We start from the raw sequence: 12,848 nt of genomic DNA, 5'->3' as shown, positions 1-12,848 counted from the left end.
TTAGAATCTCAACCTGCAGACCAGACCTATCTCTTTGTGTATTTACTTTGAAACAAATGGCATTGTGGTCACTAGATGCAAAGTGTACCCCTACACAAACTCACATCACCTGCTCTGTCTCATTCCCTAGTTGCAGATCCAATATTGCACACATTCTCGCTGGAACTTTTATGCACTGAAGAAGGAAACTTTCCTGAACACATTTGACAAACTCTATCCCATCTAGTCCTTTGACAGTATGGAATTTCCAGTCAATGTGTGGAAAGTTTAATCACCTACTATAACAATCTTTATGTTTCTTACAGCAGTCTGTGATCTCCTTACAAATTTGTTCCTTTAAATCCCTAGTACTGGTGGATGGTCTGTAATATAGCCCCATTAATGTGGTCATACTTTTCTTTTTCCTCATTTCCACCCAGAATGCCTCACTAGTCAGGTTCTCCAGTCTGTCCTGATGGAGAACTGCAGTGGCTTTTTCCCTGACTAGTAATGCCACTCCTTCTTCTTTAATCCCACCTGTTCTGTCACATCTAAAACAACAGAACCCCGGAATATGGAGCTTCCTGTATTACGAAACGCTCCCAACTGCACCAGCTTCCAGGATTTAGACGCTCTCACTCTCCCGAGTATGGCTAGCTGGTGCGGCCCCTTTAAGAGTTCAGGGCATTTCTGCTAATGGCAATCATGTTTTGGGTGCCAACAATTGAGTATTTAAAGAGCACCTGAACTAAGGTTCAGTGCTCAATCATAAGCCTAGTACTAATGATATCATCCAGGGTTTGTTTTGTGCTCAGTTCTCGATCCAATTTAGAAACATAGAAACATAGAAAGCCTACAACACAATACAGGCCCTTCGGCCCACAGAGCTGTGCCGAACATGTCCCTACTATAGAAATTACCAAGGGTTACCCATAACCCTCTATTTTTCTATGCTCCATGTACCTATCCAGGAGTCTCTTAAAAGACCCTGTCGTATCCGCCTCCACCACTGTGGCCGGCAGCCCATTCCACGCACTCACCACTCTCTGCATAAAAAACTTACCCCTGACATCTCCTCTGTACCTACTTCCAAGCACCTTAAAACTGTGCCCTCTCATGTTAGCCATTTCAGCCTTGGGTAAAAGCCTCTGACGATCCACATGATCAATATCTCTCATCATTTTATACACAATTTGATACCATGTTTAGATCCGTCCTTCAGATACTCCAGCAGCTGGGTCCAAATCATCCTCGTCAATGTCTCTCATCACAGTATGATTGAGCCAACATGGATGAAGTGGGTATCAGAATCTCTCAGCCACAGTGAGAGGATTTCCAGACAGAGCCTGGAGATACACGACCTCCAGGCCGCTGTGTACCAGTTATCGCAAGGAGCATGCCAGAGCCTCAGGTGAGACTGTTGATTATTCTGTGGAGCCAGTAGGTCTTCCAACCCTGGAGAGATTTAATGGAGACCTGGGTTCTTGCTGTGACTTCCTCACTCAATGCTCCAGCCATCCCCGTTCCCATCAGAAGGTGGAAAAGTGGCTTTCATGGTCTCTGTCCTTGCCATCTGGCCCACCGCACATTGGGAAAAAAGGTTGGAGATTTGCGCAGCTTCAGGGGAATTCATGGCCACCATGAGAATGGTCTCTTATCATCACTCTGGTGCAAACAGAGCCTTGGATGTTCTGATGAAGCTGCATCAGGGAAGTCAATCAGTGGCTGACTACGCTATAGGGTTCTGAACTTTGGCGCAAGAGAGTGATTGGAACGGAGAAGCCTTGGCCTCTCTGTACCGCTACAGACTCCGGGAGAAACTAAAGGATGCCCTGGCCTTGGGAAAGCCAACAGGGGACTTAGAGGTCCTCATCGACCAGTCCATCCACTTTGACAATCGTCTGGCAGATCCTAAGAGGGATTACATTACGAGGCCAAAGACAGCTGGACTGAGCCTAGCCTCAAACCATTGTGGTTCCACCCCTCAATCTCAGACCATGACCAGCCTATCTCCAGCTCGGGACTCGGTCGAGCCCAAGCAAATCAGTTACATGAGGCATCGGAATCAAGGCTGCTGCTATTTCTGTGGGAAAGCAGGTCACCTGCGGGCCGAATGTACGAAGCTGCAGCTGCCTGAAGAACCATTAAGACCGTGCAGTTTCAGGAGGACTGTGATGGTAGCAGCCACTACTCCCTATCCCACAGATTCTAGTTTCGCGCTGAAGGTGGAGTTCACCTGGGCTAAGAACTTGAAGCAGGTGAAGGTTTTTGTGGACTCTGGGGCGCGGGTAATTTCCTGGATTTCAGAACCGCTCATCGATTCGACGTACTGCTGCGAGAGTTGAGCCAGTCCATGCCCACAACTGTCTTGGACGGCCACCCACGAGGCGCTGGGCAGATCCAGCAACAGATGGTGGTTTTGCAGATGAGGATAGGGGATCATGTGGAAGGCATTCGTTTCTACATCATTGACTCTCCACTCATACCCCTGATCCTCGGGCACCCTTGGCTGTCCCAGCATAACCCATTCATGGACTGGAGGGAGGGGAGAATCATTGCTTGGTCCAGTTGTTGTAAGAGAGTACGCTTGTAGCATGGTGTTCTGACCCCCAGACCCTCCTGAGGCCAACGTCCAGCAAGGAGACAGACTTCAGTGCCAGGTAACCTGAAGCCTAAGGGGTCCATTTGCCAGGTCCCATCTAAAGGGAAGACTTCCAAACACAGACCCTAGAAACCTGTTCCTGGGGGTGCAAGGATCATCTGTAACACCTCATTGCTGTTGCCTGAGGATACAATAGAGTCTATTAATCCTACGGAGGAGACTCGGAGGTCGGTTGAATCATCCCTGACCCCTCAGGAGCCTTAGGGGCCGTCCTTGGAGGAGGGTTCACCCAGGCCGGTCAATGTTTTCCATGTACCAGGATTTGGAAGAGGTCTTCAGCAAGCGAGAAACCTTACGACTGGACTATAGATCTTTTGCCGGATACTTGTCCTGTGTGTGATTGATTATACACGCTGTCAGGTCCAGAGAGAAGTGCAATGAAAGAGTATATAAAGGAAGCTCTTGCTATGGGATTCATTCAGCCCTCCCCCTCACCAGCTGGCGCAGGCTTCTTCTTCGTACAGAAGAAAGATGGGAGCCTGTGGCCTTGTATTGATCATAGAGGATTAAACCTCATAACAGTCAAGAAATGTTACCCCCTTTCAACCGTGAATACTGCCTTTGAGATATTCCAAGGAACAAGAGTATTCACTAAGCTAGACCTCTGGTTTGTATTAGGGAATGTGGTGATTGGAAGATTGCATTCAGAACATCGACAGGACCCTATGAGTAGCTGGTTATGCCCTTTAGCCTTGTGTATGCTCCAACAGCGTTTCAGGCTTTTATAAATGATGTGTTCTGGGATACTCTCTATAAATATGCCTTTGTCTATTTGGATAATATCCTGATCTTCTTGAAGTCCATGGAAGAGCAAGTCGCTCATGTCAGGGACATTTTTTAAAGAGGCTTCTAGACCATGTCATGTTGGAGAAGTCTGCATTTCACATAAGGACCATTTCATCATCTCCAATGGCAGTTTCAAAATGGACCCTATAAAGATCCAGGCAGTCAGAGATTAGGCACAACCATCCAGTGTCAAACAAGTCCAACCATTTCTGGGATTTGCTAACTTTTACCAGAAGTGCATCAGGAACTTCAGCTTGGTGGCAACTCCCCTGACGGTTTTAACTGAGAGATCTGTGGACCCCTTTGTCTGGACTACCAAAGTGGAGGCTGCTTTTGCAGAGCTTAAACAGCAGTTCACATCAGTTCCCATCTTGGTTTCACCTAACTCGGACCTTCTCTTCATCATGGGAGTGGATGCTTCAGACACTGGAGTGGGTGCACTGTTGTCTCAATGGTCACCCTTGAACAGTAAACTGCACCAGGCGGCTCTCCTCGGCAGAGAGAAACTATGATATCGCAAATCGGGAGCTAATAGCAGTTAACGGCATTGGAGGAATGGTGAGCGGATCCAGAACCCTTTTATTGTCTGGACAGACCGTAAGAACCTGGCTTGTATTCAGGAGGCCAAGAGACTGAATTCCAGGCAGGCCTACTGATCTCTTTTCTTCAACCATTTTAACTTTGAACTGACCTATTGACTGGGGTCAACGCATCAAAAACCAGATGCCTTGTCTTGTCAGAGCCCGAAGGAGAGGAGCAACTTATCACCCTTTTGCCCCAAGTGAAGGTGATAGTGCCAATCCACTGGGAAATCAATGAGCTGGTTCGCAAGGCTCAGGCACAAGGACGGTCCTCTGTGTCGACCGTCCCAAGCTCCACCAGGTGACGGGTACTCCAACAGTGACATTCATTAGTGACTCACCCAAGGATTGCTAGGACCCTCGTGTTTCTCAAGAGAAGGTATTGGTGGCCTGGAATGGTGAAATAGGTTCGACAATACATGGAGGCATGTGAGGTGTGACAGACCATGGATGCACATCTCCATGGACTTTGTCATGGGTTTTCCACCCTCCAGGGGAAAGACCATCATCATGGTAATTGTCGATTGATTTTCAAAGGCCTGCAGATTCATTGCCTTGGAGAAGTTACCATCTGCAGTGGAGACAGCTGAAATTGTCCTGGACTGGGCTTCAGAATCCATGGTTTCCCAGTGGACCTTGTCTTGGATCGTGGTCTACAACTTGCATCATATTTCTGGAGGGCATCTGTAAGCTGATAGGGGTGACAGCAAGACTTTCCTCTGGGTTTCACTCTAAGTCCAATAGCCAGACGGAGTGGACCAACCAAAATTTAGAAAATACCCTAAAATGCTTGGCCTGAGAAGATCTGGTGAGTAGTGCGACTATTTGATGTTGGCAGAAGTCGCCCACAACACCTTGCAGCATTCAGCGCATGGGATGTCACCATTTGAGCGCCAGTTCTGTTATCCTTCGCCTCTCTTTCCAGAACAAGAGGCCGATATTGTGGTCCCTGCAGCCGAAGATCTCATCCAGTACTGCAAGCAAAATTGGATTAGGGCAAGAGAGATTTTGCTGGATGGCAGGGACCAAAGTGAACCAAAGGAGAAGACAGGGACTCGATTTACAGCTTGAGCAACAGGTCTGGTTGTGCACTTATGATTTGCCTCTCTGGGTGGAATCTAGAAAGTTGGTGCCCAAGTTCACTGGACCCTTTAAAGTCCTGAGGAAAGTGAACCTGGTGGTTTACCCTCTGCAGCTCCCCAAAACCCTAAAGATCAATCCTACCTTCCACATCTCTAAATTGTCTGCACCAGACCCTTGGCCCCACCACCATCAGCTAAGCCCCCATCCAGGTTTCTCGATGGGGAACACGTCTTCATGGTGAGAAAACCTTTGGTCTCATGTACTGTTCGGGGTGTTTGGCAATACTTCATGGACTGGGAAGTATTCAGACCTGAGGAGAGGTACTGGGTGCCTGAAAGATACATCTTGGATCCGGCATTCATCCATGACTACCATCACAGTCTCTCTGAGAAGCCAAGGCAGTCAGGAGGCAGCTGTAGAGGAGAGGGTCCTGTTACAAGATGCCCCCAACCATGCCAGCTTCTAGGATTTAGACCTTCTAACTCTCCAGAGTATGGATAGCTGGTGCAGATCATTTAAGGGTTAAGGACCATCCCGCTGATTGGTAATCATGTATTGGGTGCCAAGAATTGAGTATTTAGGGAGCACCTGAACTGAGGTTTGGGGCTTAATCATAAGCATCTACGAGTGATATCATCTTGCGCTTGTTTTGTGCTCAGTTCTCTATCAAGTTCGATACCTTATGTTTCTTGCAACAGTCTTCAATCTCTTTACAAACCTGTTCCACTAAATCTCGCAGACTGTTAGATGGTCTAATATAGCCCCATTCTCCAGTCTGTCTCTCCCATTTAATCCCTCCCACTTTATCACATCCTCAGCACAGCTTTGTGGGCTGAAGGGCCTGTATTGTGCTGTAGGTTTTCTATATTTCTCAGTGCATACCTATCTAAGAGTGTTTACCCTACTTGTATCACAGGACAAACTTTTTAAGTCTGCTGGTTGGTTATTAAAATTTTAGGACACTACATGGCTTAATTAGGCCTTAATGGCCTACAGTGAATTTGTTTTGAGTAGGATAAATGTCCAGCTGCCAAACAAAAGCAACTTTACTTTACAATTTTTAAAGTATTTCTACTGATCAGGTGGAGAAAGACTGCTTCAATCAATTCCATTGTTCACATGATCACCACAATCCCACATGCTCCCTCCACCCTATTGTCCCTATGACTATTACCAGAGGTTCAATGCAGATATGAGGCAGGGTGCAAGAAACAAGCAGTCTGTGCAATGTAAACCCTGCTAATTCTGCTGCCAAATCTATAGATAAGGCATGAAAATCCAAGTCTGGGGTCTTGAATCATTTAGTCAGGGTCTGCAGCATGTAATCTAGAAACATACCCAGATGAAAATTTCACCCACAATACACAAAGTTCCAGTGACCCAGCTTCGATCCTGACCTAAAGTGATGCCTGACTGGAGTTTGCATGGTCTCCCTACAATGCGTGGTTTCCTTTGGGGGCTTTGAAATTTTGTGATGGTTGGTGGGTCAATTGAGTACTGTCGATAACCCCAGCTCCTGTGGGTGACAGGAGAATTGGAGCAAGTTTCATGGGCCTGGGAGAATAAACGGGGCATTCTCTCTTCTCCCCCTCCCAATGAGCAGAAGATACAAAAAACTGAAAGCACGTACCACCAGGTACCAGGACAGTTTCTATTCTGCTATCAGACTCTTCAATGGACTTCTAGCCTGATAAGATGGTCTCTTGTTAACACAATCTATCTGATCTTGCAGTTTATTGTTATGCCTGCACTGTACTTCTTCTGTAGCTTTTACACTTCATTCTGCATTGTTATTGCTTTAACTTGTTCTACCTCAATACAATGTGTACTGATCTGATCAGTATGAACAGTATGCAGATCAAGCTTTTCACTATATCTTGGTACATATGACAATAATATACCAATACCAATAATTGGAGCAATGGAATTTGTCATTGGGAGCTTGGATAGACTGAATAGGCTGAATGGTTTTCAGCTATGATATAAGAAAATATCAATATATACAAAAATAGGTGACTTTACCTTTCAGTTTTTTTATTCACAGAGTGCTTATGTCATCCTCTTAAATTATACTGGGAAGCCTGAACCATTATGGATCTTTAAAATATTGGACATTGGATGTCTAATTCACTGGTCTGAGTCATTTTAGTTTAAAAATAGAAGCAGTATTAAACACATCAATATCCTGCTAAAGCAGCTGTTAAACCAAGGAATGTACTTGCAGAGTTTGTTGTCTTTAGCACATTGATGTTTGTCCTTCTTATTGGGTGTGGTCTTTCATTGATTCTATTGAGTTTCTTTGTATTTGCTGTGAACACCTGCAAAAAAAAGGAATCTCAGGGTCGTATATGGTGACAATTATGTACTTTTACTTTGAACATTGAACTTTGAATATCATAAATGTGCAAAAGACCCTTGTTCTTAATTAAGAGGAGAAGGCAGAAGAATGGGATTGAGGGGAAAAAACTCAATGGGCTGAATGGCCTAATTCTGCTCCTATGTCATATGATCTTATAGTCTAATGTTTATACTGTTGTGTTGGCGCGTGGTCAGGTGGTTAAGGCATCGGCCTAGTGATCTGAAGGTCGCTAGTTCGAGCCTCAGCTGAGGCAACGTGTTGTGTCCTTGAGCAAGGCACTTAATCACACGTTGCTCTGCAACGACACCAGTGCCAAGCTGTATCAGCCCTAGCGCTTTTCCCTTGGACAACATCGGTGGCGTGGAGAGGGGAGACTTGTAGCATGGGCAACTGTTGGTCTTCCATCCTTGCCCAGGCCTGTGCCCTGGAAACCTTCCAAGGCGCAAATCCATGTTCTCATGAGACTAATGAATGCCTATATTATTCTGATGTTTTATTTTATGGCTAGAAGATAGATTGAAACATACTTCTCATTGATCATTGTCTGATAATAATTGTGATCTTTCATTATAATATGGTCCATCATATAATATGGTCCCAGAATGAATGATCTTTATACCCTCTAGTGCTATAGAAAATTAAAATTACTTAAATGAAATAGTAAATCATCATATTCACAGAACAGATAATCCCTGCCTGATTTTGATCTGCAATTTGTTTGTAAGCAAAGATAAATATCATAATGGGTTGGTTAAACCCTTACGCAGATCAACCAACTCACTACTGCTTATTTGTTATTTGGCTCCAGGTATGCCATGGGTCAGTCAAAATATTGGAGAGATTGTTGTTATTATTATATTCAGATCTTTAATATTCTTAAACTTTCAGAGACAATTTTGACTAAGTAGAACATATAGAAAATATACATTAAAAGACAAATGCACACACACACACACACACACACACACACACACACACACGCACGCACAAAGAGGAGAAGGGAGGGAATAATTGCCTGTATACCCATTAGAAAATAAATTGTTAATTTCCCAAATTGGGCTGGTGAAGAATTGATGGCCTTCATGGGAACGGCAGGCAAAATTTTGAGGATGAATTCAAGGCCTTTGTGATATTACCTCACTATGACTAAGACATACTTTGTGAGTATCTTATCAAGTGCCCAGATGTTCTCAGGGTACTGAAAATAGGAGCTATTAATCGCAGGGTTGTTTGAAGAAAATGTAAACATGTGGAATAGTTTAACCCAAAGCCAAAGCATGGATTGATGAGAGAACCATAAAGAAATTTGCTGAGAGCTAGAGGTGTAATTTCAATCATACTCAAAGTAATTTAACGTTACAGAGGATCTAATTGCGAAATTAGATAATGGAATATTGAGAATTGCATTGGATTTTGAAACTAGTATCTAAATGCATGAAAGAAATTATATTCCTGCCAATTCTTTGATGGTAACTGACCATTAGCATGAAATTCTCTACAAATTTGCTCCCCTGATAATTGCTCTATATTTTAGCTAAAAGCAGCAATTAGACTTGCGATGCAAAAGTATTTAAATCCATTTTTGTTTTTGTTAGCTGTTTTATTGTAATTTAAACTGAGAGGTATATTGATTCTAGGAAACAATCATTACAGTTGCTATGTAACTAAGCACCACTAAGCACCATGTACATCTGCTCTCACTCCATCCTCCCGCCACCCCACTAGGAATAGGGTTCCCCTGGTCCTCACCTACCACCCCACCAGCCTCCGGGTCCAACATATAATTCTCCGTAACTTCCGCCACCTCCAATGGGATCCCACCACCAAGCACATCTTTCCCACCCCCCCTCTCTCTGCATTCTGCAGGGATCGCTCCCTACGCAACTCCCTTGTCCATTCGTCCCCTCCATCCCTCCCCACTGATCTCCCTCCTGGCACTTATCCATGTAAGTGGAACAAGTGCTACACATGCCCTTACACTTCCTCCCTTACCACCATTCAGGGCCCCAGACAGTCCTTCCAGGTGAGGCGACACTTCACCTGTGAGTCGACTGGGGTGATATACTGCGTCCGGTGCTCCCGATGTGGCCTTTTATATATTGGCGAGACCCGACGCAGACTGGGAGACCGCTTTGCTGAACGTCTACGCTCTGTCCGCCAGAGAAAGCAGGATCTCCCAGTGGCCACACATTTTAATTCCACATCCCATTCCCATTCTGACATGTCTATTCATGGCCTCCTCTACTGTAAAGATGAAGCCACACTCAGGTTGGAGGAAAACCACCTTATATTCCGTCTGGGTAGCCTCCAACCTGATGGCATGAACATCGACTTCTCTAACTTCCGCTAAGGCCCCACCTTCCCCTCGTACCCCATCTGTTACTTATTTTTATGCACACATTCTTTCTCTCACTCTCCTTTTTCTCCCTCTGTCCCTCTGAATATACCTCTTGCCATCCTCTGGGTTCTCCCCCTCCGTCTTTCTTCCCGGACCTCCTGTCCCATGATCCTCTCGTATCCCCTTTTGCCTATCACCTGTCCAGCTCTTGGTTCCATCCCTCCCCCCCTGTCTTCTCCTATCATTTTGGATCTCCCCATCTCCCTCCAACTTTCAAATCCCTTACTCACTCTTCCTTCAGTTAGTCCTGACGAAGGGTCTCGGCCTGAAACGTCGACTGCACCTCTTCCTACAGATGCTGCCTGGCCTGCTGCGTTCACCAGCAACTTTGATGTGTGTTGTTTGAATTTCCAGCATCTGCAGAATTCCTGTTGTTTGCTATGTAACTTTATTGATCTACTTATGAACCTGGAGGTAAATGGAATGTTCCTGGGTCTCATGATTTTCAGGGCATATTGGTGAATACTAACCATGTGTTTAAAAAGCAAACATGTTGAAATTTGTTGGCAGTTTTGTTTATATGGGCATAAAGCAATTGACATTTTTGTTTTTGACAAAACCTCTAATATATCACCTCCTAGTATGATGGAAATAGTAGCAGATGTATCAAAATTTTCTTCCATGGTGCCCATTGTCTGGCACCAAGAGTACCAACTTGCCTTGAATTTTCGACTTGGTGCATGTAAGCATATTACTAACACAACCTGTACAGTCTGCTGTATTGTGAAGTGCAGAAGAATGTGAAATGCTCTTTGTACAAATATTGGATATTGTAAATATGCTGAAGAGGCGGGCTGTGAAGTCTCTGCTGGTGTATCACCCATTGTGCCCACCCACTAGCTTTCATCTGGAAAGTGCCCCATAAAATATTCAACTGAATACACCAGTGGAATGGTTACTGTGCATGATCTGAAATGATTTGTGAGGATGTTAGCAAATATAAAGGCCAATGCTTTTCAGGAAAGGACTGGCTGTGGGGGCGGGGCGGATATAAAACTCTGCTTGAAGTCAAATAGGATGCAGCTCCTTTCAATAAGACACCTCTCACCTTGTCAGGAGCTCAGCAGGAGGAATTGAGACCTAGTCACACTTCTTTCCTGTCTTGGATGCTGGTCAATTCTGCTTGATGACTCAACAAGTGTAAATTCATGCCTGAGCTAACCTAGAGATGAATGACTGGGTGCCTTCATCTTCATTGTCTTGCTTTTGAGCTGTTGGATCCTGTTTAAGGTGAGCTTCATATTCCTTCAGTTATCTTCTGAAGAGTATCAATGCACATTTCTGCTACTATTCTTAATACTCATTTTTATACCCCTTTGGTGCCTCTATGTCCTTTTAATAACACGCAAGCAAAACTGAAGGCAGAGTAAAGTCAGCCGAATATTTCATCAAGAAATGTCCGTGTTGGATATTGTGTGTTCGTCCATCGTTGACATCGATGAGGACTTTGACACTATTATGATGGTGTTGAGACTAGCGCGTGATTTGGATTTAATTGAGGGAGTGTTGCGCTGTGTCAGCCTCACTCTCTCTTCCCAATTCCCATCTGGATCCAGTGGCAAGACAGAGTCAAGACGGCTGGAGATGGGACTAGGTGCAGTGGATGACCAGGACATCTTCTGTGTCTTGTCCTGCTCTACAAGTTCCACGATGCTCGCAGAGACCGCCTTCTTGACCGTTGGACCTTCCATTGGTCTCGTCAGCTCAATCCGCCGCAGTCTGTCTTCACATGCTGGGATAGACAACTCCCTATCTCACCGAGGGTTTGAGAACCGTCAGCTACCCTCACCTGGTTTAGCCGGCTTGTTGTAGCAGTTGCCTGGGGTGTGGCCGCTGTTGCATGCAAACAGCTATGGGGAGCCACAGGTGTGAGCTGAGTGCAGGTGGAGACCAAAGGTGGACTAACCGCCTTGAAAAGGACGCAACATGTTCCCCCACCAGAGGTGCTACCCCTCCCTGACACCCCATACACCCCATGGATATTGTAGTAAATAAGCAAAATAAATATAGTAATGGATCCTTTAAATGGAGTTCAGAAGGGGAGAGGGAATAGCATCACCTTTGACCATATTTAAGCTTTTGCCTCCTTAACATTGCTTTGAATTATGAATTCTATTTTTAATTCTTCTGATTTTCAGGTTATTACACATCATTAATATTCATTTAACCACTGTGCAAATTAACATCTGCTTTGTTTCTTTTTTTTCTGCATGGTCAGCACAGTTAGGACTGCACCAATGTCAAATGAAGATTTGTTCTACATCCAGTGTCAAGGCTAGCTTTGCATAGTGCAGAAGTTTGGAACTTGCAGATCAGGGCCAGCAGATTCTACAAGTGGTAAAATTGAGAATATATGTCTTCATCAATGATCTTCCCATTTTCATTCTATCTGAATGGAGATGTTCACTGATGATTTGAACAATATTTATTTCTATTCAGAATTCCTCTGCAAATTAAGCATCAATGCCCTGATGGCATTCATGTCATTTAGATTGTTAGGCAATGAGCACTTCAAACAAGAGAAAATGTAACTGTCCTTATTGTTCAATGATATTGCAAGTGCTCAGAACCCCACAACCAATTTCTTGAATGATACCGTTGACCAGAATTTCAACTAGTCCAGCCATGTGGATAGTGAAGTTGCAAATCAAATCAGAAAGCTGTGTATTCTGTGTGAGATACCAAAGCCTCTCCATCATCGACAAGGAATATGCTAGAAGCAGGAAGGAATACTTGTCTGGATGATACCATTCAAGGACGAAACAGCCATTTTGAATGACATCTCATCCACTAGTGTAAAAATTAATTTCTTCTACAAAATGCATTCCAGTTATTCAACTAAGTTACTCCAGTAGTACCTCTCTAACTTGCAACCCATAGCATCAGGAGGGACAAAGACCTGCCAGAACACCACCACTTGCAGGTTCCTTTCCAACATTCAGATTTGGAAAATAATCACTGCGCTCATTGCTGGATCCAGTTCCGAGAACTCTGTATATA

General features: G+C 44.6%; 1 protein-coding gene across 10 annotated transcripts in view; it reads left to right on the top strand.

Moving 5' to 3' along the window:
* rps6ka2 (ribosomal protein S6 kinase, polypeptide 2) overlaps positions 1-12,848 on the top strand; it is a 324,857-nt gene that overhangs the window by 114,891 nt on the left and 197,118 nt on the right. The gene's annotated exons all lie outside the window — the stretch shown is intronic.

The sequence above is a fragment of the Mobula birostris genome, chromosome 8 (genome assembly GCF_030028105.1).
Source record: "Mobula birostris isolate sMobBir1 chromosome 8, sMobBir1.hap1, whole genome shotgun sequence".
NCBI lineage: Eukaryota > Metazoa > Chordata > Chondrichthyes > Myliobatiformes > Myliobatidae > Mobula > Mobula birostris.
This window is presented reverse-complemented; position numbering and strand designations above follow the sequence as displayed.